A 25,201-nucleotide genomic window follows, 5' to 3' on the forward strand; every position below is an offset into this window, starting at 1 on the left:
AACTCAGTATGTAGACCCTTATACTTATTACTCTCCGACCTCGCGTCATCAAGTTGATGCCCGACCAAGACCACCTCCCCTTGGAGGGTATCTCTTTCAGAGACTATCTCACTCACGTGCCGTCTGAGTTCGAGAATTTCAGAGTCCCTGGCTCGAAGCTCCTTCTACATTAGGACATCTTTCTTCTCAAGCTGCAAAGATCGACCCAGAGGTGTTAAAGCACTGAAGTCAGATAAACATGTAGACAAAAACAAACAAGAGCTATATAACCTGCTCAGTGAGATGAATCCTTTCTCGGGACGCCGCCTCCAAACAATCCCGAAGGCCACGGAGTTCCTCCTCCCTCTTGGTAGAAAGAGCTCTGAACTCATCAGCTTCTAAGGTGAGCTTCTTGTGCTCACCCTCGTAACGAGTCAGCTCGGTTTGAAACCTGGCGAAGGTCTGATTGTAAAGCACCTTAACCTGGAACCACGAAATAAATAAGGTTAGCAAGTCAAAAATCGGGGCACCAAGCAGAATTTATGAAAAGATTACCCGCTCACAGAGCCTGTCGATCTCACTGAAAATAAGCGAGGCGTCAAGCTCAGGCTTTTCCTCAGGCGCAGCAAAAAGCCTTTCAAACACATTTTTATCTCCGACGGACGCCCCCACGTCTAAAGACTCTTTATTTTGGGCATCCCGCATCTGCCTCGGAGAAAAAGTCGATCCCAAAGGGGAATCGCTCACTTCAATAACCCCGACTGGATCAATTGGGGCTGTCTCCTGTTTCTGGAGAGCTTCAGAGCTAGGCTCCCCCAGACCGCCTAATGAACGCACCTCCGCTCGAGGAAAGTTTTGGCCGTCAATTAACTTGGGGATATCACCTGGAGAACCCTCGAAAGCCTCTTCAGTCCGAGGTAGGACAACGGCGAAATCAAGTTCCGATTTAGAAGCCATCGACTCTGCGTTATATGGGACAGTCAGGTTTTCTCCCCCCACGGGTGCTTTCGAGGAATCATCTTTTCCTTCGCCTTCAGCTCGGGGACTCCCCGGCACTTCTAACTGTTGAATCAGCCTTAGGTTCTTCCACTTTGGCTTTCTTGAATTTTGGGGGATGAGTCGACAACCTCTTTCGTTTTTTCTTATCTTCATCAGGTTTCGGGCTATCCGCTTCACCAAGCGGTGCTTCCCTCATCAAGAAGACCTTCCCCAGACCTGCACAAATAAACACAGGGAACGAGGATGCTATCAGTGATAGTTCTTTTGTGAGATACAATTACAGCAGAAGTAAAGGCTCACTGTGGTCCTTGGCTTCCCATCGGGCCTGGGACAGATCGCGCCACACACGCTCAACGTATGGGCAAATCAAATCTAGCTGGTTGACCCAGCTCGAGAGATCCTTAACCGCATTAGGTTACACTGGGACGGCTGCATCAACAGAGGAAGTCAGCTGGTAGGGAAATGTACCCAAAAAGAAACAAGAGAACATTTAGTTGGCATATCTACTTACATTTCATGTTCCACCTTACGGGGAACGAAATCCTCCCCACTGGAATCAGGTCCGAAGTCCTAACTCGGACGAAACGGCTCATCCACCCTCCGTTCCTAAACTCGTCGGTACAGGCAAAAAGGGCTCTCGAGGCCCGACAGTGGAGCTTAATTAGGCCCCCACGGAAGAGTCGGGGACTGTACATTCTGATCAGGTGGTCGAGGGTGAAAGGCATCCCCTTAATCATGTTCACGTAATGTCCGGTCATGTAAATAAAGCGCCAAAACAAAGGATGTATTTGGCCGAGAGTCACTCGATATCATTCGCAAAAGTCGAGGATCACAGGGTCTATTGAAGGTGAGGATGGCTCCATCGGGCCAAGGGTAAATGGATAAGTATACACACTGAGGAAATCGACCTTGTACGTCGTTATGTCCTCCACTCGAGAAGGAATCTCCACTAACACCGCATCCCCCAGTGGCAGTCGGTCTTCACCCTTTCGGCGTCTGATATCAAACTAATATATCGGGACACAGGTTCGCATCGTCCCGGCTTCGAGGAAGGTTTTTCGGTCTTAAAATCGGAGGTCGTTTCAAAGGCTCCTGGAACGCATTCCCTAACGAGAGGGGGCTTTGTTGCTTTGCCCTTAGACGAGCGCGAGGAAGAGGAAGGCACATCTTCCTGAAGGACATGGGCGGAAGGTTTTGCCATTCTTGTTAAAAGATTTCAGAGGAGAAAAGAAAATTGCGTTTCAGAAGAGAAAACAAGAGAGAAGTAAGAAGAACTCTTTTGAGGGCTTGGTGGTGCAGTGGAAAGTAAGGAACGAAAGAAGAAGTATTTATAGAGATCTAACGTGTACGTTGGAGCGGACCAAAGGACAGCCAACCGATTAGTTCAAAGATTTTTAAGGGCTGTGTGGACGCGACCTTTAGACACCTTATCATTTTACTCTAAGAAACGAAGAGACTATCTGTATGCGGCTAAAATCGGAAAGCCCGATCTTACGACCATTGTGCCTTACCGTAGCTTCACCTTGACAGCTCGAGGTTCGTCCTCGAGGGTTCTTTATGAACGACCTCGGGGCAGCGCAAACCGATGGTTACCATGAACAAGCGGGAAGTTCCAAAGGCACGTGACCAAAACTGACAATACCTGCAAGAGAAGCGCTAGTCTGTACCAAACTAGTGAATAGTTGTACTAGCTACTTTTCTTTGTAATAATTACACATGTACTGTGTTGGGATTTCCCTTCCTATATAAAGGGGACCTTTACCATTTTGTAAGAAGGACAACATTCAATACAAGAAGAAGAACATTCTTTGCTCTCTAACTTAGACATATTCTCCCTTGATTCTATTGCTTACATTTATTACATTACTTGCGTTTATTGTGTTTTCATTGATTGTTCTTTACTTATTACTCATCATTGATCATAAAGAACCTTCATCAAAGCTCTCAGAACTATTAATTCTCCGTCGACTATCCACAGTCTAACGTTTAGCTCGACCCCGAGGCCCCATATAACCTAGCTCGAGACCCCGATTCTCAATCAGTCAGTTTGCTTGACATACTGCCTTCAAGTTTTTCTCTTATTTTCTACTTTCGCACTTAGCATATACTGCCTAGCAACTAGCATAAAAATAAATCACGTATTTTTAGAACCACAAAATCAAATCTAATTGTAATTACCATTTTCAAGGTAAACAGAAGAAAAATGACTTCATGAGGAAAAATTTTTGAAAAATATTTAAGCCAATTAAACATAGAAAAGTTAATAAACATATTTCGAAAAATATTTTCCTTTCATACAAAATACACCCATAGCGGAAAAAGAAATAAGGGGAGTTGAAGAAGAAGACACAGAAAAAGAGAAGCAATAGAAGAAGCGAGAAAGAGAAGAAGAGAAGACAGTTGCCTTTTTTATTGACTGGCTATGCTTTAAATACAAAACCAAATAATGGCCATCCCTGTAACAGAAAGTGAGTTCGGCCAGCAGGGAAAAGGGCTGAGCAGCCCAAATTATAGTGGACTTGTAGGTAAAAGTGAAGCCATTTCGAGGAGATAAAATTCACAAATAGCCACTTTTTAGTTCCTATAATTGAAAAATAGTCATGAATTATCCAATTCCTGAGGAATTTCACACGACTCCACCATAGATACGAAGCTGTGAAGGTTGAGAATAAAGGTAGCGGGTTAGGTAGCCGAGCGTTGCCCCTGTTTGTCACAGTAGCTTTGATACATCTCTTAGCTTCTTTTATCCCTAGATTGTTGTTATTTCTTATTGGTGCCTTTTTTTCTGTTTTTGTTTGCATTACTTAGTGCTAGTTTTATATTTTTGCTTTGGTTGTCAGATTGATTTGCTTGATGTTACCCCTTCCCTTTTTCCTCCCTGAGCCGACGGTCTACCGGAAACAGCCTCTTTGCCTTTTAAAGGCAGAGAAGGTCTGCGTACACTTTACCATCCCCAAACCCCACTTATGAGACTACACTGGGTTTCTTGTTGTTGTTATTGTAGTATTAACATAGCTATTTTTCAATTAAAATGCTGAAAATTAGCTAGCCCGTGTTGTTACAATATTTTTCCAGAGAGGTCTGAAAAGTAGTAATCAGCAAAAAGCATTTGGTTGGGAAAATTCCTTTCATTTTCGATTCGGGGTAACGACCCAAATCCAACAGAGCATAACACTCTTAACCAGTGTTGAATTTGAATTCGCCAGACCAAAATCTTTCTTTTCGATCAGATATGATAGCAATAGTCCATGGGACTGAAACACTCTATGCCCATAGACATAAATTTGAATAGACAAAGTATATTGAATTGAGTATGGGGCACATTCAAAAGAAACTCTACAGGACTACATCACATCAAACATGTACTCAACTTCTCTTTCCAATAACACTAACCATATCCATATCAAAGTTACCTGAAATGACAGTATTCAAGCGAAACAGTTAATTTCTGAATCAAATTGGAGTCGAGTTTCAAACAGATTCTTCTTGACTTCGATGATTTTCCAACGGTAGGATCATCGAAGGTTGGAAAAGGAGATTAAAAGCTGACTAGAGTAGGGGTAAGCGGCAGGGGCGTACGTAGAACTTTTAGTAAGCGGTGTCACAATTAATTGATTGCCGATGATCCAAAGGAGTTCCGAGAGATGACGAGAATGAGAAGCCGAGCAAATTAGCAGCAAGCCAGCACAAATAAAAATTGCAAATCCAAGGAGAGGTTTTTCCTGAGCGTTTAAGAGGTGTCAAATAGAATTGTTATTGCATTTTCTATTGTAAATCATCCTCTGTCTCGTGGGGAGGTCAGCAGTCCGAATCTCAAAAAATATCAGCCCCTCTTTTTTAGAGAATCAGGCTCAAAAAACGAAAAGTCTTGTAGGTAGGGGGATCATGCCCGCGACCTTTGCTATCTAAAATCAGGCTCAAAACGAAAAGTCATGTAGGCGGGGTGATCGATCCCGCGACCTTTGCTATCTAAAATCAAAAGACTTCACCATTTGAACTAGCAACTAAATGTTATTAAGTGATGTCACTTCAAGTAATATGCTGGCGTTTACTGGTCGCATGTCATCTACAGCAAAAGTATTTAATTAAATTTGCAATGAAGCGGTATCACGTGACACTGCTTCGAACTACGTGCGTCCAGCCCTTAGCGGGGCTGTGTACATCTATTCCAATCAAGGTGATAACTACACTCGGTAAATGGGAGAAAGATCAAACTGCGCTGGAGAGGAATCTTACCCATCATCTAGATTTTTTTTTTTTTTGTTTCATTCTTCAAGTTGCAACTAATCTTTTGATGGTCACGTCCCGCAGCTGCTTGAGCAGCAAGTCTTGCATGATGCTACTATATATGATCTGTGTTATCTTCTTCTACTATAACTGTCATTTTTGGATCCGCTTGCTTGCAGCTCGACTATTCCATCAAATTCTTGACCTCCCACTAGCACAACTCGGGGGTAAATCTGCCACCAAAACTTAGGCGGCTAGAAAGAAATCACCTAGCGTCTTTTGTCTGTATTGAAATTTGAACCTTAGTCTCTCATGGTTTACACCTATGTAATCGAAAGCTAAGCGACATTCTTGGGTACATGACCTTTACATATCATTACCAGAACAATGCTGGAAACCAAAAACTCAACATTTTCTGGATGCTATAATCCTGTGTGTTAAACACTATGGGGTCGTTTGGTATGAGGTATAAGAAGGTATAAGGGTGGTATAAGAATTTAATACCACCTTAATACTCTGTTTGGTTAGTAAACCAAGTATAAGTTATCCCGGTGTTAATTTTAACACTGGGATAACTTATACCTTATAAAAGGTGGGGTAATTAACACCGGTATATCTTATACCTTCTTCTTAGAAATTATGCAATTGTCATTCTTAATACAACATACCAAACAATGAATAAACAACAATCCCAGCATAACTTATCCCAATATAACTTATACCGGTATAAATCATATTCCAACCAAACGACCCCTATAAGTACTGAGGACTAGTCTCTTTTACACAAATTTAAGATCCCGCAAGTGGCTTACTGAACCTGATACAATGAGGAATCATAGACCACATAATTCTATGCAACATTCCAAAACCCATTATGTGCTACAACAATGACAAACAGATGGTCAATCAACTACTTTCATAATATAGCACTTCCATTTCTAGAAGGGGAAAAGAAAAGGAAATATGAAGGCCCCATACAGCATTCTCAGGCTTCCAAAATTCATACATACAAAATTAATACCACCACTTTCTACACAGGTATATACAGATTCCCGGCCGTGCTTCTTCCATGAAAAATTATGCACAGTAATGCTGATAACAAGTTATTATGAGCAGATAAACTGACCAGGTGCACTCCACACCAATAAACATCTGATTAAAGATCTATCCATTCTGAAACTTAATAGGCTGTAAAAGATACATAGAAGAGATCCGAGTCTCAAATGCTCATTTCCATCAAAGTTCACGAAATATCATCGACAGATGTAATTTTTTTGGAACCTTACCTTTTCTCCTTCCAACTTGTAACAACCATACACGGAGCCAGTATCAAGGGAACTGATAATTCCACACTTCAAAAGAGAAAAGCTAGTTTTGAATTTTGAGACGCATAAATATAAAATAGTCCACGGTTGAAACACATTATTATGTCAACAGAAAAGAGACTTGAACTTCAATAGAGAAAGCACTTATATAGAGCTGAACGCACATTTTAAAAGAAAGAACCAACTGATTACTAGATATTGAGTTAAATGAGACAGCTAGCTTTCAACAGACTCGGAACACATAAAAACTGAAAATTCACAAGACTTGCAGTTTCAGAGGAGATCTTATACATAAAGGTCTTGATTTTTATAACTAGGTGAAGGGGATAAAAGGTTAAGAAGAAAAGCCCCAGTTATTTGCTAGTATTACACATCATTTTCTTTGAGTCCGGACACAAGAGGGAAAATAGCATAGGAAAAAATGAAAAACAGATAGCAGACAAAGGTACATCTCATAGCATGCAGTCTCTTCTGGTAGGCAACCTTTCAAAGAAATTAAGTGGCATAGACGGAAGCTTGAAGCGTAACCGCGGATGTCTTAATGTATTAAATCCAGTAAGGAGTACCAGAACTTGGAAAGGCATGATATAGACTACAATGGCAGCAACCAAGCAGAAAATCACAAGCATGGGTGTCTCCCTAGTGTCACGCCAGCTCAGCAATGATAGCAGCCTCTCCATTTGAGCAGCCCAGTCATCAAACAGAGTCTGAATACTCCATGCAATCATTCTCAAACGGTCATATCTCATACTAACAATATCCGATGAAAATGAAGTTGGAAAACTATCAAATTCCTCAGATAATCCATCTTTAAGAGCAGTATCAGCACAGAAAATACTAGTATCTGTGAGTGGAGGATCCACTGGCCTCCATCTGTAGTTCCAAACACTGATTTAGGAGAGGGAGAGAAAAAAAACAGGTAGGATATGTTTTGGATATAGAACCAGTATGATGAACATGATATGGATCAGAAAAGTGGTTATGGGGTTTCTCCAATTACATATTTGATCAAATCTTTTTGCTACAGCCTCTAAAATACCCATAAGCCTGAAAAAGTTAACCCTGCTTTTCCTTAAACGCCAGTAGGAATACTCTTCATGAACTTAAATTCCTCTTAACCAAAGAAAACTTGCTGACTTAAATTCCTCTTAACCAAACACTTTGTTTTCCACATAAACTTAAATTCCTTTTGCTCCTCTTTAATTCTCTCTTTTCCTTTGATACTGACTTACAATCAGAAAGAAAGGAATTAAAAGCAGAGAAATCTAATTTCCTCTTATGGAAAATAATCACCAACCACAAATTAACCCTTCTTCTCAGCTCACAAAGACTTCAAGATTTAAGAGAATATGTGTTTTTTGTGGGAGTAGTCCTGGCAATAAACCTAGTTATCAGCTTGCTGCTATTCAACTTGGCAACCAATTGGTATATCTCCTCTATTCCTCTCTTCTTTTTCTTTTTGTTTAAGAAATCACGGCAGCTCGGTGCACAAGGTATTCTGTGTTCACGCAGAGTCCGGGAATGGGTCGCACACCCCTTGGGTGGCTGGCTACATACAAGTATAGCCAAATTAAGATGAGATGGGACGGCCGTTCAGAGGCTGCTATGTAGACAACCTACCCTAATACAAGTATTAGTGGCTGTTTTCACGGCTCGAAGTTGTGACCTATAAGTCACACGCAAGCAATTTTCTATTGCTCCCATGCTCCCCTTCATTCTTTATGATTGCATGAAAACAAATATAACCATAATACCATATGAAACAGAGACCAATCAGCACTACCTCTTTTCCCAAAGATGGATCAGCACGATGACTCAGTCTCATTATGACAATCTGCTGGGCATGGTGCCTCAAGTCGTAAACCTGTTTAGGTGTTAAAGGATGAAGATAGTGCATCTTGGGTAACAGTGGCTGAGAGTACATATACGTCATATTCAACAATGATGAGCAAATAAAACGCATAGTCAAGCAAATCTCACCCGTCTTCCTCAGCCCACTAGTATCAAAGAGCATTAGCGGATAAGAATGTGTGTAGACTCGGCCTGTTTCAAGAGTGGAAAGACGAATCCTAACCTTTCCAATCCTCAAGTCCTTTGCATCTTCAGATTTATCTCCTCCTTGCGGTTGGCAATTATCAAATACACCTATAGTTATAACAGTGCAAGGGTCAAATACCTCCCAAGTGTAATGCTCATTCCACGTGGGAGAAAGGCTATCAGTAATCGTCCTAGTTCCGACCCACTTCTGCCCATATTTGGCGACACAATAGGCATCTGTTGTTTCCTGCCTGTCTTGTCTCTTCATTGGCTTGACGCCCTGAGCATTCAAAATACCCAATTCAAGCACGCCAATACTGGACTTACACAATTGCTTTGCGGTTGGTCTAAGATCACTACTGTAACAGGTAGACTCGTCCAGAAGATGGTAACCTCCCTCCAGAGATATCCTCATCAGGATCTTGCTAGCAAACCCGACTTTCTTCTTCTTTTCACCGCCAACTTTAACCTGCTTCTCAAGTTCATACCACTTACAGGTCACAGGTTTCTCATCCAACCTCATATCCACATGTGGCAAACGAATCGCAAACCTCCCAAGAACCTCATCCTTGTTAGGTGAAACTTTATCTTCCACAGTAAGAATCAACAGCTGATCAAATGGTTCTGCAGCTACAAACATTAGATCCTCGTTCCAGCAGGGATTGATAGTCATACTCGTGGAAACCTTTGTACAACATGTCTGATTTCCGAGGATGGCTTTTACGAAAACTTGCGGTTGCCGGATCCTATACATATCACTTGGAGTCAAGTCCTGGAACTCAATCACATTAACTCTCAGGTACCAAAGCTTTGGCAAGAGGTACACCTTAGATCTTACATTTGCAAGGACATCAGCACTACTAACAGCAGAAGCATCTGAATGCCAAGCTTCAGGAAATGTTTCATCCGCTTGAGCACCCATCCAAAGAGCCAACAGCAACTCCCCTTTGTCTTTCGACGACCCACTCCTATCCTCCAATCTATACCACTGAGGAACTAAGGTCTCAGGGGGAACCATTTTTGGGATCTCACAACTTAAATCAAACATATAGCGACCAACAAAATCATCATCAGAAACATCCTTATCTTTCACGGTCACCTCAAGTACAGAAGCCTGAATCCTATCTTGGGAGAAAGCAAACGTCTGATTCCATTCAGGATTTGACGTCTTCTCAAAATGGTGGGTCGTATACTTATTGTCCCCGAGCCTAACCTCAACATAAGGATCGAGACTACCCGTAAGATCGTTCGTAGGTAAATCTCTAGCCTTCACCACCCGGACACAAAGATATTCCATTTGCTCAACCTAATCTTCACTCCACCAAAGTTGGAGCTCCTCTCCTTGAGTGGAAAAAGATTCTTTTTTCTTTTTGGTCTCTAATACTACAATGATCAATAAGTAAAGCAGAAGAGGTCTCAGCAGAGATTGGAAGTTAATAATGAAGACAGACAACTCAGTGCTATATTAATGTTCACAAATCCAAACATGGACATAGACAAGGCAGGCAATAACATGAAAAACATCAAAATCTAATATCTGTCATTGGAAAAATTCAAGGGCTAAATAGAGGGAAAAGAACCTCAGAAATGATACTTGGAAAATAGCAGAACCATTCACCACTGTTGATCTGAATGCTTCAATCCTGCATAACATCAATAATGAAGAAAACCAATTTCAGACACAAAAATTGGGCTCGTTATATCCAATTCAATTATCAAAATTTCAGTTTTTCCGAGGAATAGGGATGATATTGAACTAAATTATGATTAAAATATCTAAAATAATACTCCAAACTGAAAAAAAAAAAAAAATACTATCTTATAGCAGTAATCAATAATATAGAGCCTATTTGAATTAGCTGATTTGAAGTAGCTGATAAGCATTAGGTGTTGATAAACATTTTTAAGTACTGAAACTAATTTAATAAATAAGCAGTTACGTGTTTGGATACAAGTGATGAAATAGATAATAATTGCTGCAGTATTTGATAAAAAAGTGTTAGATAAACTCTTTTTCTGTTGAAATGACTTAAATAACCTTAGAACTATTTACACATATAATGGCGTAATTTCTTCAAAATTTTAGATTCCGAATCGATCCAAATACAAAATATTTTGTTTGACACTTTATTTTAAATACAATTGTGCTTAGATAAGATAACTTTTATGATAAATATAATTTATTTTATGATAAGCATATAATCATAAGTTATAATAATTAATAAATTGACAAAAGTTTCTCAGTAAAAAATAAACCTAAATAGGACAAAATATTTGAAGAGAAACAAACACTATCTTCATCACCACAACACTTAGAAAGCAATACACCAAAAATTTGATATGTCCTCATTTATTACACACAATTCAAAGATTAATACACAATCACATAGATACAAATATGCAAGCGAATAGAGAATTTGCTTATCTTAAATAATCAATGAGAATTGCAGACTTGAAGAGGCGGCAGGGGTTTAGGTTGAAACAATACTTGAGACGGCCAGTATGGATGTAATAGTTTTGTTCTAAAAAAGAATATTTTAAGTATAAAATAGTAAAAATCTTGGTCAAACTTAAAGTGCTTATAAGCTAAAAATTCATAGGTTACGAGTGACCAGCTTATCGCTTTTGACTTATTTTTGACACTTTTAACTTTACCAAAAGCGTAGATTAGCCAAAAAGTGCTAGTTTGACCAGCTTATAAGCTTAGCCAAACACCCTCATAGTCTTGCAAGAAAATAAATGAAAAAAAAAGAAGCTTCAAGTCATTTTACAGGTTGCAGTTACGCAGCTGCAAAACACAAAAGGTTGGGAATAAATATGAGAATGCAAAAGGACCAAATTGTTTACCTACAAAGATCTTTTGTCGGAACTGACCCCTGAAGTCCAAATAAGACTTTCATCAGCAGAGATATATTCTTCTCTGTTTTTCTTTACTTTTTCCTATTTTTCACTAGACATTTTATTCCGGTACCCACATACAGAAGAACCTGCCCCAATAAAGTCAACGAAAACAAAAAATGATTATGAATGTCTTAAATCGGTTCATTTCAATCATATTCATTGTCCACGACAGTCGAGTGATACTAAAGTAATTTCTCACTTCAATCTACTATAAGTGACCAATTTATTTTTTTATTTTGATCCAAAATAACTGTCTATTTATACAATCAAGAAAAAATTTAATTTATTTTTCCAAAATTATCCTTATGTACGTATCGCTAAAAAGTTATTTACTCCTCACATTTGAGAAGAGAAGTAAGTGCTACTATAATTATGCGGCAACATTTAATTAAGGATAGTTTAGTCACACTAACTATTTTATCTAGAATTTAGTATTTCCTTGATGGGTGTCCAAAACAAATTGGTCACTTATTGTGGACCAGAGGGAGTAGTTTATTACCCTTCCTTTCAATTTAGATAAGGTAGTTTGACTGAGCACAGAGTTTAAGAAAAAAAAAGACTTTTGAAACTTGTGGTCTTAAAAGCTTAGGGGATAAAAGCTTTGTGGGACCATGATATTTGTGTGGTTATAAAAACTTCTCATTAAGGGTTAAATGTGTAAAATGAAGAGTGTAAAATTGATATTTCAAAATTTAGAAATGTGTCATTTATTTTGGAACATACTAAAAAGGAAGTACCTCATATAATTTGAAACAGAAGGAGTACTTTATTTAGTACTCCATTCGTCCCAATTTAACTGTTATATTAATTAACTAGTATAGTACCCGCGCGATGCGCGGTTTATTTTAACTAAACTTATCATAGCAAGGAATACTCTGCACATAGTAGAAAGCAACAAATTCTTCAAATTGGATCAGATTATTAAGAAAAGGTTCTTAACTATTTTTATGAAATTTATGAAGTATACATGTTGAGGGTCTTTGATCAGCTGTTATATCCAGTAACTTTTTATTATGTTCTTCCAAGATTTACTTGGAAAATTGGAATTAAATAGCGTTAATGTAACTGACATTTCTTTCAAACAATATACAACACAGCAAATCGGGAAAGGCAGATGCCTTGCATTATTCTATTTTGGAGAAGAATTATGGGTTGATAATCTAAGGAAAAGGACTCAATTTCTTCATGTCTTAAAAAATAGCCACTGCACCCTTTCCATAAAAAATTAGCTCATCACAAAATGCAGATAACATGTGGAGCAAATTGACAGAAAAACACCATCAACTGCTGCTAGTGCTGGCTTTTTACTCTCATTTGCAGCAACATCACTATGAAAAAACATTCAAAGAAAATTCAAAGCAGCATTATGCAACTGTTAAAAGAGCGTTGGAACCAAATGATAGCTATCATGTGTTACATGAATTTGCAAACACTCAGTCGAAGTTAAGAAAAATAAAAATAATGGATCGAAAAATTGAATTCAGAATGCACTGGCTAATTCTTAAATAGCAGCCCCTTAGAGTGGCTACCTAATGTTATTTCTACGATCCGATACATCCATCAATTGCACCTAAGCACATGAACTTAATCAGACTTGAGAAGATAATTTCCAACCATAAAATAGGTTGGTCTCTCATAGCAAGAAACCACAAACTGATCATCTCACCCAGAAACTAACTTGAATAAATACATTATTTTCAATGGCAAACTTAAGCTGCAGTTGCCTTATACTCTTTTAGCCAAACTAAGTATGTGGCATACACGTTTGGTTTCTACCATTTAGGATTATCTTTGCTGCACCCATCAACATTCAATTTTACCCGGCCCCTATCTGGTTTGCTCCATCTAACAGCTTGAGAGTGAATAGAAAGTTCTAACTTCTCCACATACTTACACTTGTCGATCCAGAGTTGTGGAAGTTGTAGATTAGGAAACTGACATCTAAGGATTAAAGTTAAATAGTTTGAAACTTGTCTGATGATATGCCACCCTGACATGGGTTTATTATCAAACCTTGCTGCACATCTGTTCAACCATATTTCCCAGCAAATCACTGTCGGAATACACTGGAGTAACACAGAGTGAACTCCATTTCTTCCTTTAGCCAACCACCAATTCATGATAGTTTGTCTTAGATGACCATTGTTAAATCTAACTCCAGCAATATTGCAGAAATATAACCAAACCTGTCTAGCAATTTGCCTAAAAGAGTATTGAATTTGAAGCACAAATACAAACACATGCAAGGACTAAATGTACCAGTAATATAAAAAGTGCATGAAACTTATACAAACAGAGGTAACTTAGCACAACGACAACCATTCCTCCGCTCAGCACCTCAGACTCCTTAGAGTTAGTCCAGCGCCAGCTTCCTCAAGCATCTGCACGCAACAAAAGCGCAAGAGTTATGATAAGCTTGCTGTAATTAAAGCATGATACTAACACCCAATATTATACCTCAATAGTACGAACAACATTAATAAAACCGTTTGCTTGAGCAACTTCGAGTAGAGTTTGGCAACCATCATTCTTGATCAGCAGATTTGCTAGTGCAAAAATTTAGTTGTAAATTAGATCAATACATTAGAGCAGTTGAAAACTATGTAGATCTGATACTAAATCATCCAGGAAAGCAGTCCGGAAAACATCTACCGAGCAAAAGGAGAAAGCACAAGCATTGGCCTTTTTATTTTTTGAGGTATAGAGTCGGTGCCTCGAATTGTGTCTTGATGTTTTGCACATTTCACTGAGCTGAGAAGTTTGGAAGAACCTATGTGCAGAGCTGTAACCACATGGGCACTTACAGAGTTTGTCTGCTTGAGAGGAAGGGGAATTGTAATATTTGGTCGCATAAAAGTTAAGGCGCAGGGATCACAATTTTAGGGATTTTAGGAATGGTCCCTCTGTTAATGAGAGTGAGATATGTATATAGTTGAGACAACACCTTTTGTACAGTTGTTCGTTACACTAATACATTTGATTGTTTTCTTGAAAGAACATCACAAATTTGTTCTATTATTCAATTCTAGCAACTTAACTCCCTTCCCTTTTAGCACAAGACTCAAAGTTTACATTTAGTTCATTTTGCAAAACTATAAATATGTACCTCCATAGGAAAGAAGTAATCGAATGATAAAAGAGCACTGGAACCAACAACACGAGCATCTAAAACCAACTGATGACCTTTTGAAAGAAACTAAACCATTTAAGACTTCGAAGCTACTAACCTGATGGTTGCAGCCCTCCTGCTTATGTTACTTCCGGAAAATCCAGTAATAGAAGTCAGATTACTTGTATAAGACTACTTACAATTAAATTCTCGACAGAAACATGTTGGACAATCTAAGGCTAAAGTAAGGAAATGCTCAGATATGATGCCCAATGCTAACTGCCATCCATTAGATTAGATGCAATAGAGGAAAAACCATTTTTTTACGGGGGAATAGGAGTCAAGCGGATGCTTATTTTTGTCTAATGCTGAAGTTGTGGTATTCAGGAAAAACTTGTCTCTCGTATGTGTTAAGTTTCAATGGCTGTACTTAAAATAAGATTCGCATATTCTGATCTTGACATGAACACACTTTGTTCTAATGCTAAGTTGAGGATTAGATACACAGGACCAGGCCTTACATTGCCACAACCTTGACTCCTAGCCGTGCATTTTTTGTTGTAAAGTTTATTTATTTGCAGATATGTGCAAGTCCAATCCTGTTCCTGTTTTCATATAGTAGGAGTCAAGGAACTTAGGAATCAATCTTTACTCTTGCACAACTCAATATGGAAGTTGGGGCTTTGTGGAGAAATGTTACTGTTACAAAAATAAGGTCTGCTTAACCCATAGTTTGCAATCACAATTCCATATCTTTTATGGTATTGGAAAATATGACAGAACAAAGGAGTTCCTTTCAACTCAATACTTCTGTGGCAATCCGACTATATGACAGCAAATATTCAATGATAAATTGCTGATAATGAACCACGACAAAAATAATAAGGATACCAATGCAGAATTTTATACCTTCATTTGAAACATAGTGACAATCAGTATTGCAGCAATCAGTATAGTATTGAGAAAAATGTAAGCATATTGACCTTCATGGAATGCAAGCCATGTATCTTGAGAAAAATGTCCAAGCTATTTGAAACATAGTGACAATCAGTATTGCAGCAAAGCGTGAAATTCCTTCATTTAACCTTGCCATCCAAAATCCACTTAGACTTAGAAACATCAGAACCATCGAATACGTGAAGCTGTTGTGTAGTATTGCATAACGACCAGAGGATGACATTGCCAATCTCAACATGCATAAATGCTGAAGGTGGTAGTTACATGAACTTACAACAGGTTTATTCCATACATGCTGAAAATAACATGAAGGTGGTTGTTTGATGGATCATGAACTTACAGGTTATTCAGCATGCAGATACCAATAATATGACCATACATTTCAAGGGAGAGTACTGGAAAGAGTCAAGTATTCCATATTGAACCACATAAGTATCGAGAACAACACTACAGAAAAGAGGAGCAGTCAACTAACTGAAAAATAATCAAGATACACGGCTTGCATTCCTCGTCAAAGATACTTGCCTTGAGGAGCTGCAAAGACTGGATAATACAAACTGATAAATCAAATTTCAGTATAGAAAGCAAAGAAGCAAGACCAATGTAATGCAGATATAATAGAAAACAAAATATACAGGTACTAAACTTCATATATAACGCAGTAACAGAGCACAAAAGTTTTAACTTATAAGTAGGACTTATACACCATCGCAATAACTTGGGCCATGATTCTGCGATGCCTCCAGGCAAATCAAATTCCATTAACTTTCCTTGGCTTCGGTAGAAGTCCTCAATTGGCTTACTCTGCAATCATAAAAAAGAGCTGAAATCATACAACTCTTCCTTGTAAATACTTGATAATTCCATCATGTCTAGATTCATCTCAAACCAAATTACGGAAAACTTCTTTATACACCACATTTGTAGCTTCATTCGTTATTTGTCCATCATCATCATAAACTAAAATCTTCAACCCTTTTCTACTCGTAACGCGTGAAAGAGCAACATACAGTTGTCCATGAGTAAATACTGGCTTCTTCAAAAATAATCCCACATGAGACAATGACTGGCCTTGACTTTTATTAATTGTCATGGCAAAAGATACAACAATTGAAAATTGTCTTCGCTGGAAATTAAAAGGTATTCTTGCATCTGATGGCGTCAACGTCATTCTCGGGATAAACACTTTTTGTCTAGCCATATTACCCGATAAAACCTTGGCTTCAATAACTCGATTTCCAAGTCTTGTGATGATCAACCTCGTTCCATTACACAATCCTGATGACTGGTCTATATTTCTCAGCAACATCACAGGAACACCAACCTTCAAAGTAATAGAGTGATTTGGAATTCCAGAACATTTAAAATACTGTTTAGGAATTCGGGTGTATGTACATGCTCCAAAGCTGAAAAAGAATGATCAGACATACAAACTGTATCAGAACTCAAATATGTCTTCTCAGGACTATGATTGAGTGAAACCATATATTCATTGATCGACTCGACCATATCAAGAGTCGGAGCAAGAATTGCTCTTTGTTGTAGGTAATCAATGTCATTGACATGGTTAAAGAAATCTGGATATGTACTTTCAACAATTGCCGATATTGGATCATCACAATTATTTATGAGAAGATCATCGGGGATTTGGACTTTCTCAATGCCATCAATGGAACTCCCAATCCTTCCATCACCGATTGCTAAATCCATTCAGAAAAGTTTTTTAACTCATCCAAATCTGCATCTAACTGATCTCTTTGTAACCTCGTATTCTTTGTTAGATTTAAGACTTCACAGTGGAACCACAAATACGAAGAATTCAGAGTAGCGTTAACAATATCTTGCCTAGATCCTTTTGCAATGACAGGCAAAATTTGTCTGAAGTCGCCACCAAGAACAACTGTTTTACCTCCAAAAGGTTTATCAACAGTTGATGTGTCTTTAAATCTAAGAATATCTCTAAGAGTTTGATCAAGAGCTTCAAAACAATATTTATGCATCATTGGTGCCTCATCCCAAATAATCAACTTTGTCTTTATAATCAAATTTGCTAGAGGACTACCTTGCTTTATATTGCATGTTGAATCTTCAGTTAGATTAAGAGGGATTGCAAATCTCGAATGAGCTGTTCTACCACCTGGTAACAAAAGAGATGCAATTCCACTTGATGCAACAGTTAACACGATGTCTCCTCTAGATCGTATTCCGGAAGACAGAGTCTTCCAAATAAAAGTCTTTCCAGTTCCTCCATAACCATACAAAAAGAAGAATCCACCTTTGGCTTCATTCACCGCCCTCATAATTTTGTCATAAACCGACTTTTGTTCAATTGTCAAATTCATTAATAATTGTTGATGTTCCTCTAACAGAGAACGACGATTATAACGCAATTCATCATGTATTAACCTATTGGCCTGGTCAACTTCTTCCTCATTGTAAAGAGGTCTTGGCATTGTTGGAAAATCATGAAAACTTCTTCCACAGCTTTTCAAAACTTTTTCCAACTTTTGTAAACAACGATTTTTCAACTCGTCATCTATTAGCTCTGCCTCTGAAAGAAGAAAAAGATTTATAGAATTTAAATAACAATAATATAAAAAATATATTACATGATTACTACTTTGATTATTAGTCTGCAATACATGGTTTCAATGAAACATCTTTTTGGTGTAAGCTACATATTCACTCATTTTTAAAAGCTAAAATCATGCCGTATTTAGCTAGCTATCAAGAAGCTAATTATACTGATATAAGACTGGTTGTTAGAATATTTTTAGGAACTTTATACTGATATAAGACTGGCTATTAGAACATCAAGCATGAGTTGAATATGCAGCTTACACCATTACTCAACATGCGTGTTTGCCGTAAAAAAATTAAAAAACATAAGATAGAGTAATTTAATTCACAAATAAGGTATACTTAATTCATCTTTTTAGTTAGGTTAGTAGCTTAGACATTGGTATATTATTTGATAACTTGAAAATATAAAGTCTATATTTATACCTGGATTACTCAACAACACTCTTTCTTCATGGAGGATATCTTCTGATAATAATTGCCATGTTGATTGCCACACATATTCTGGCCGAGACATCGAATTGGATAACAGCAACATAGCAAATAATTGCCTAAGATATGATGGCATTCCCCAATTACTTGCTTCCTTTATGGCATCCACATACTCTTTATCATCATCCAATAACCCAAGTGCATAACATGCATCTCTAAAAGTGAGATGGTTATGATTGTTGATTCTTTTAAGATCGTCAAAGGATTTTGGACCTTTAATCACATTCAACAACAATCTGAGATAATATAATTCACCAGTTCCAGGCGGATCAAAGAAAATTCTTCCAATTGAAAATTGAGAAGTTCTTCTTTTCTCCCATCTTTTCAATTGTTTCTTCCAAACAAACTTAAGAGGGAACTCTGCATAAGTCAATTCTCTTGCTTCTGCCAATGTTTTATTTGTCTCAAACCAGCTTAAAAACATTGATTCCTTCACACTTGGTCTATTTGCAACATCATCAATTGGATCATCATCAGAGAATATAACATTTTGTTCATTTGGAAGATGAAATGATAATCTTTCCACAGGAGGTTCTCTATGGTGAATTGGAAATTTGAATATTCTCCAAGTAGCTTCACATGGTGATATGTATCGACAATCATAATACATATTTATTTCATCAATATTTGATGAATCTTCCTCTTGCACGTTGGAAAAAGCAGCGGTAACACGATCATTTCCTTTGTTAATATACTTAAACAAATACTTAATTGATCGTGACTGATTGCACCATTCTACATTAATATGAGCACAATACTTAAGTAATAAGAACCGATTGTGAGGCACCACAAACCTACTATCCAAGTCAATACCATCCTTTTTGATAGTTCTACCATTATCCCTTCGTCTATAAACAGGATAACCCTCCTCATCAATTTTTGTTGACTCAACAAACCTTTTTGGAAAATGCTTGGTACATCTTCCGCTCTGCATGCAAGGAGAAGACTTTCTTGCAGAACCACATGGGCCATGAATCATAAAATTATGCACGGCCTTATAATAAACAGGATCGGCCAATTCATCAGGTATTTCGGCAAAAATGATTCGATCAATATCTGCAGCAGTTGGATATTTATCACGCTCGTGAAGAAAAAGCAAGATGTGAGCATGAGGCAACCCTCGTTTTTGGAACTCAACTGTATAAATCACTGCACCAAAAAGAATTTATTACACTTCATAAATATAATTGAAATATCCATTTTAAAACCTATTATCCTATGTAACATAAAAAGTAATTATTACTTTTTAGAAGTTGACTATGACAATATACCTGCTTTTACTTTTCCAAAAATTTGATTGTCGCGTAAATCCTTTATCAAATGGTCCAATTTGATTTTGAATACCCTAGCTAAAATGTCTGGACGATCCTCAGGATTTAAGCCCCTTCTCTCTACAAATCTACGAATCTCAGGCCACTTTGGATTGCAAGTAAAGGTGATGAAAAGATCAGGGTACCCAGCCCATTTGCATATTGCCATAGCATCTTGATAGTTTTGAATCATGTATCGTGCCCCCCCTGTGAAGCTGGACGGTAGAATTATCCTTTTTCCTTGAGAAGAAGGATTAATTTCTCCAAGCAAAACAGCATCTTGTAAGCTTTTATACATGTGACATCTCAACTTTTTTTGATTGAGCCTAATATACCTTAATCGAGAAGATTCGATCATTGTATATGCATCAAACAAGAATTGCTGAAATAATCTTCTAGAAGACAAAATCGCCAGAACTTTATTATTCCTTTCTTGAATTTTATAGGCAAAATACTCCCGCATGCTAACACATTTCCTTCCTCCAGTTTCATCACCATCTCCCTCGAAAGGAATGTCCTCTCTGTATCCACCTTCACCATATGGAAATAGTAAAAGATATTGTAACCCTAAATAGGCAGCATTTAATTCATTTATCCTTTTGANTTACCATTCTAAATGTCTTTGCCAAAACATTGTTTCCATCAAGCATTTGCTTCAAATCATTAACAATCTCAACATGAAGTTTGTTCATGGTTTGGCCACGACTGCACAGAAATACATGTATATGAAATTATTATATATTGTATTTTCATGCAAAATATATTTATGTGTTATAATTCATTTATGGTAGAATTCAAACCTCACAGCATGAATTCTATTTTGTACTTCGTTTTCTGTATCATAAATATATAGTTGCGCAAACTTCGGGTTGGATCCATCAGGAGGCAATAGACTTCTGATTTGATGATAGTTCTGACAAGACAATTTGAATGTTCTTGGTCCCCTCGTTTGATTAACAGAGACATCAACCTTTCCCCCCATTGATGTAAATGAGAACATTGAATTATAGATCCTAATGTTCTCTCGAAAATGGTTGCTTTTAGGACCTGCATTTTATTCAATTGGAGAATGACGAACTATATACGAAATGCGATATTATTTTAAAAAGATTAAAATAGATGTTTACCCTTACCAGATCCAAACAACAATTGCGTTAGAATTTGAGGAGGGTCCTTTGGATTCGGCAGCTTTATCTTTCCACGATTACAACATATAGTAAATACTGGTCGTTTAGACTTATACTGCTTATTGACTCTTTCTTCGAACCAAAAATATGCCCCACAATATTCGCATACATTTGTAGGATCTCCTATATCCCAGTACTCTATAAATGAAAATATTTATATGGTTAAAGTCACTAATTTTATAATGTAGCTAATTTAATTAATCCCATATATGAAACACCCATAATACATACCTTCATTGCAAATGTCCCAACAGTCAATGTCATCCTCTATAAAAAGTTGATAGTAAACTCAAATAAGTGACAATTGAACTGCAACTCTAATTATCAATATATGTTGGACAGGTTTTATCACTAATTGAGTTATTGTTAACGTACCTTCACACTCATTTGCATCTTCATCATCATCATCATCAGGACTTTCTAGGTTTAGTTGACCTGTTATGCATCATATAAATATATAATTAACTTTCATGAATTTGTGTATATAATGATGTTACTATCGGAATTTTACGATAAAAGTACTATTATGCAATGAGTCTATAGCGATATGACAAAACTCAAGCTTTATCTTCATCACCTAAGCCAATATTTAAATCAGGGACTTTCTCTTCACTTTGAATACATATAATGCCTTTGTTTAATATAAAAGGAGTAATTTATAACTCAAAGTAGTAGAAAAAAATATAATAATAGCCTATAATTTCTTGAATTTAGTTATGAGTTATTATCTAGAGGCAGTTGAGCAACTAACCAAAATTACTTGAATGATCTTGTGGGGTAACATTACTGGAACTTAAAATGTCAGTTTGCATATTGACACGACTTGAATCCATATGCTCATTCATCAGTATGCCTTTCCCCATAATTTGCTTTGTATTGGAAGACAAACAACTTTCAAACTCTGCCATTAAAAAAATAAATTTTTCAAGTTACATTAAAGTTTAAATATTCCAGATAATTATAGATAACCATTACATACAAGTTAAGGATTTGGACAACAAACAAAGACTAACCGTTATTCAGATCACCGAGTGGAATGGACTTTGGATCATATGCAAGAGATTTTAATAAAGAAACTTGGCGACAACTATTTACGGGAATACTAACTGGTGGCGTGCAATTCTGATATGATGGAGTTGGCGCAACACAATGTCCATTTATTTTATCGCCATTTGGGGCATGCATTCCAGCCATTCTAGTTATACTCAATCTAGAGTTGTCCATATTTTCATTCACCAATATGCCTTTCCCTTTGTTCTGCTTCGTATTTGAAGACAAACAACTTTCAAATGCTGCCAGTCATAAAGTTAAATTTTCAAATATTTAAACCTTGTATATCAATATTTGACAACCACTTCATACAAATTAATAATTAGGACACCAGAAAATACTAACCATTTTTCAAATTTGCTACTGAAAGGGACTTTGGATTATATGTAAGAGGCTTGGATTTCGAAATCTGCCCACAACTCATTATGGGGTAGATAATTGATGGTGTGCATTTTTGATATGATGAAGTTGGCACAACATATCCGTTTACTTTTTCGCCATCTGCAGTATGCATCCCAAACATTGTAATTGTACTCAGTCCAGATTTATCTCTATTCTCATTCACTAATTTGCCTTTCCCTTTATTCTGCTCTTTATTTGAAGGCAAAAACGCTGCCATTCAAAAATTAAAAATTCAAATATTTAAACATTCTAGATAAATATAGATAACCATTACATACAAGTTAAGAAATAAGATCATAAAAGACTAACCGTTTTTGAAATGTCGTAGTGGAAGTGACGTTGGATTATATTCAAAAGGTTTGGAGGAAAAAATCTGTCCACAACTTGTTATAGGGATGCCAAATGGTGGGGTACAATTCTGATATGATGGAGTTGGCACAACAACATGTCTATTTCTTTTATCACGATCTAGAGCATACATTCTAGCCATTCTAATGGTACTCAATCCAGATTCCTGAATTCTTTTCAGATGTGCCATGACATATATTTGTGTTGATTGACATATTTGTTGTCGTTACATTCCTTTGTTTCCTCAATTCATCTCCATCATCTGTTAGAAAGCACCTCTTGTGTCTCGACTGAGAAATTGTTCATGAATATTTTTAGTTAAGATAAGCTTTATATATATGAAAATATTTATAAAAAATTAACACACTTAGATTTATAGGAACTGACCGTTTGTTATATCAAACAATGGAGGACATCTGTTTTCTTTTTCGTTAGCATTCCCTCTGTCATTTGTGTGATCAACATTCACTGTAGAACACATGAAATTTTCGAAAATGAGTTACACAAAAGGAATAATATAAACTAATTCAACATACAGTAGATATAAAGCTTCATGTTCATTACATATTTTGCTGGACCAAAAGAATTTCTCGATCGAAATAAGCTACTAACAAATAAATTGGATCATAGAAAGCCTAAACCATCTGCGCACGAATTCATATTTTTTATGTTGTAGAAGACAATACACCAAAATGAGAAATTATAATAGCTGCCAAATGTTCAAAAGCAATAATATGTCAATTCACAGTCTCTTTTCTAACCCTTGATTTTTAGTCGCACCAGATTGTGTTATAATTTAGGGTTTATATCTAACATCGATTAATTTATAACAGGGAAAAGGTTAAATACATCAAAGCTAAGCGCGGCAATATAAGTTTTTACCATTGCGATCCGAGAAGTGTTTACTCCGCTTTTGATTTCGTATGCATATCCTGTTTGTTCTTGCCAGTTTCTTCTGATCTTCCATGTCCAAATAGACTTGAAAATGGATTTCTGCTGAGAATTGAGAAATTTTTAAAAAGAGAGATAGAGCGCGAAGAAGAATTGAGAATATTTATGACTGGGATAGCGTGCAGACTGTTTGGGACAAATAGGGAATTATTTTAGAGGCATATGTGCTAATATGTTTTAATTGTTTGGATTTATGTATTTCCCAATACTTTTAATTTAGAGAAAGATAGATATATCCTAGTGGTCTTAAGTTTTAGCTTAGCATACCTAACGTTTTTCTTTTTCGATTTTTGTCATTATATTGAACTAATATGTATAAGCCAATATCTAGTAAAATTTAATTTTACTATTTTTTGTTATTGAACAAAAACGGAAAAAACATGAAGTCACATTAAAGCTATTTTAGGTTCTATTTCAAACACAGAATATAATTGCACGCACAGAGCGAAGCCAGTATTTTTAGTTTATTAGTTCTTATTGAATCTATGTAATTTACATGATTATGAAAAGATATTTTGTACATATTAAATAAATAGTGAACAAAAATACATAATTTTATCGTTTCCTGCACACACATACGTCCTGTTTTATTAGAAATAGCATAAGCATAATGTTAACATTTTTATTTGGGAATAGTTTCTAAGTATTCTGCTGGTACATTTTATACATTGTTCTATCTACATATTAATAATCTAATTGATGGATGGTGAATTTGGTATTTCAATGAATTTTGCTATCTGATGCTCTGTAATGTACATCATTCTTGATTTCCAACTAATTTAGACAACTTGTGTTTAATGTAGATTCTGTTTACTAACAACCCCAGACTACATCCTGTGTTGCTCATTTATTGAATGACATTTAGTTAAAGCTTATTCCAATCATAAAGGATTTTTTCGTATTTTAGTACTGTGACATAGTTGAAACTGCTTGAATAAAATGGTTCCTTTACCTTGAGGTTGCAACTGATATTTGGTTCTAAGGTACAGGCTACAATTACATAAATACTGGTAAAGCTTGTTTTGGGTACCTAACATCATGATTCTGTTGTTAGCATTCAGGCTACTGTCCCAGAATATCCCCTTATTTTGGCTAAATTTCATCTCAATGATACTCCGCAGAAGTTTCACTTAGTCGTTTTATTCTGCATTCCAGTGATTTTGTGAAATGTATTTTCAAAGGTTTCTTATTTTTCTTAAATTTTCTTCCCTGTCAAACGAATCTATATAATGGAGGGAGTATAATATATTAGGTTGAATGCCGGAATTGCATGTTAGCAGTAGTGTATGCGATAGATAGTTTGAATTAATGCCATCCTTTAAGTGTTGTTTATTTTGACTTGATTTT

The 25,201-nt window shown here is 36.7% G+C and overlaps 2 pseudogenes; both read right to left on the reverse strand.

Annotated features, from left to right (window-relative positions):
• Positions 1-6,116: 6,116 nt before the first annotated feature.
• On the reverse strand, positions 6,117-10,221 carry LOC109217836 (annotated as a pseudogene).
• Positions 10,222-16,274: 6,053 nt separating this feature from the next.
• LOC109217839 lies at positions 16,275-20,379 on the reverse strand (annotated as a pseudogene).
• Positions 20,380-25,201: the final 4,822 nt, after the last annotated feature.

Source organism: Nicotiana attenuata, unplaced genomic scaffold (assembly GCF_001879085.1).
Source record: "Nicotiana attenuata strain UT unplaced genomic scaffold, NIATTr2, whole genome shotgun sequence".
Classification (NCBI taxonomy): domain Eukaryota; kingdom Viridiplantae; phylum Streptophyta; class Magnoliopsida; order Solanales; family Solanaceae; genus Nicotiana; species Nicotiana attenuata.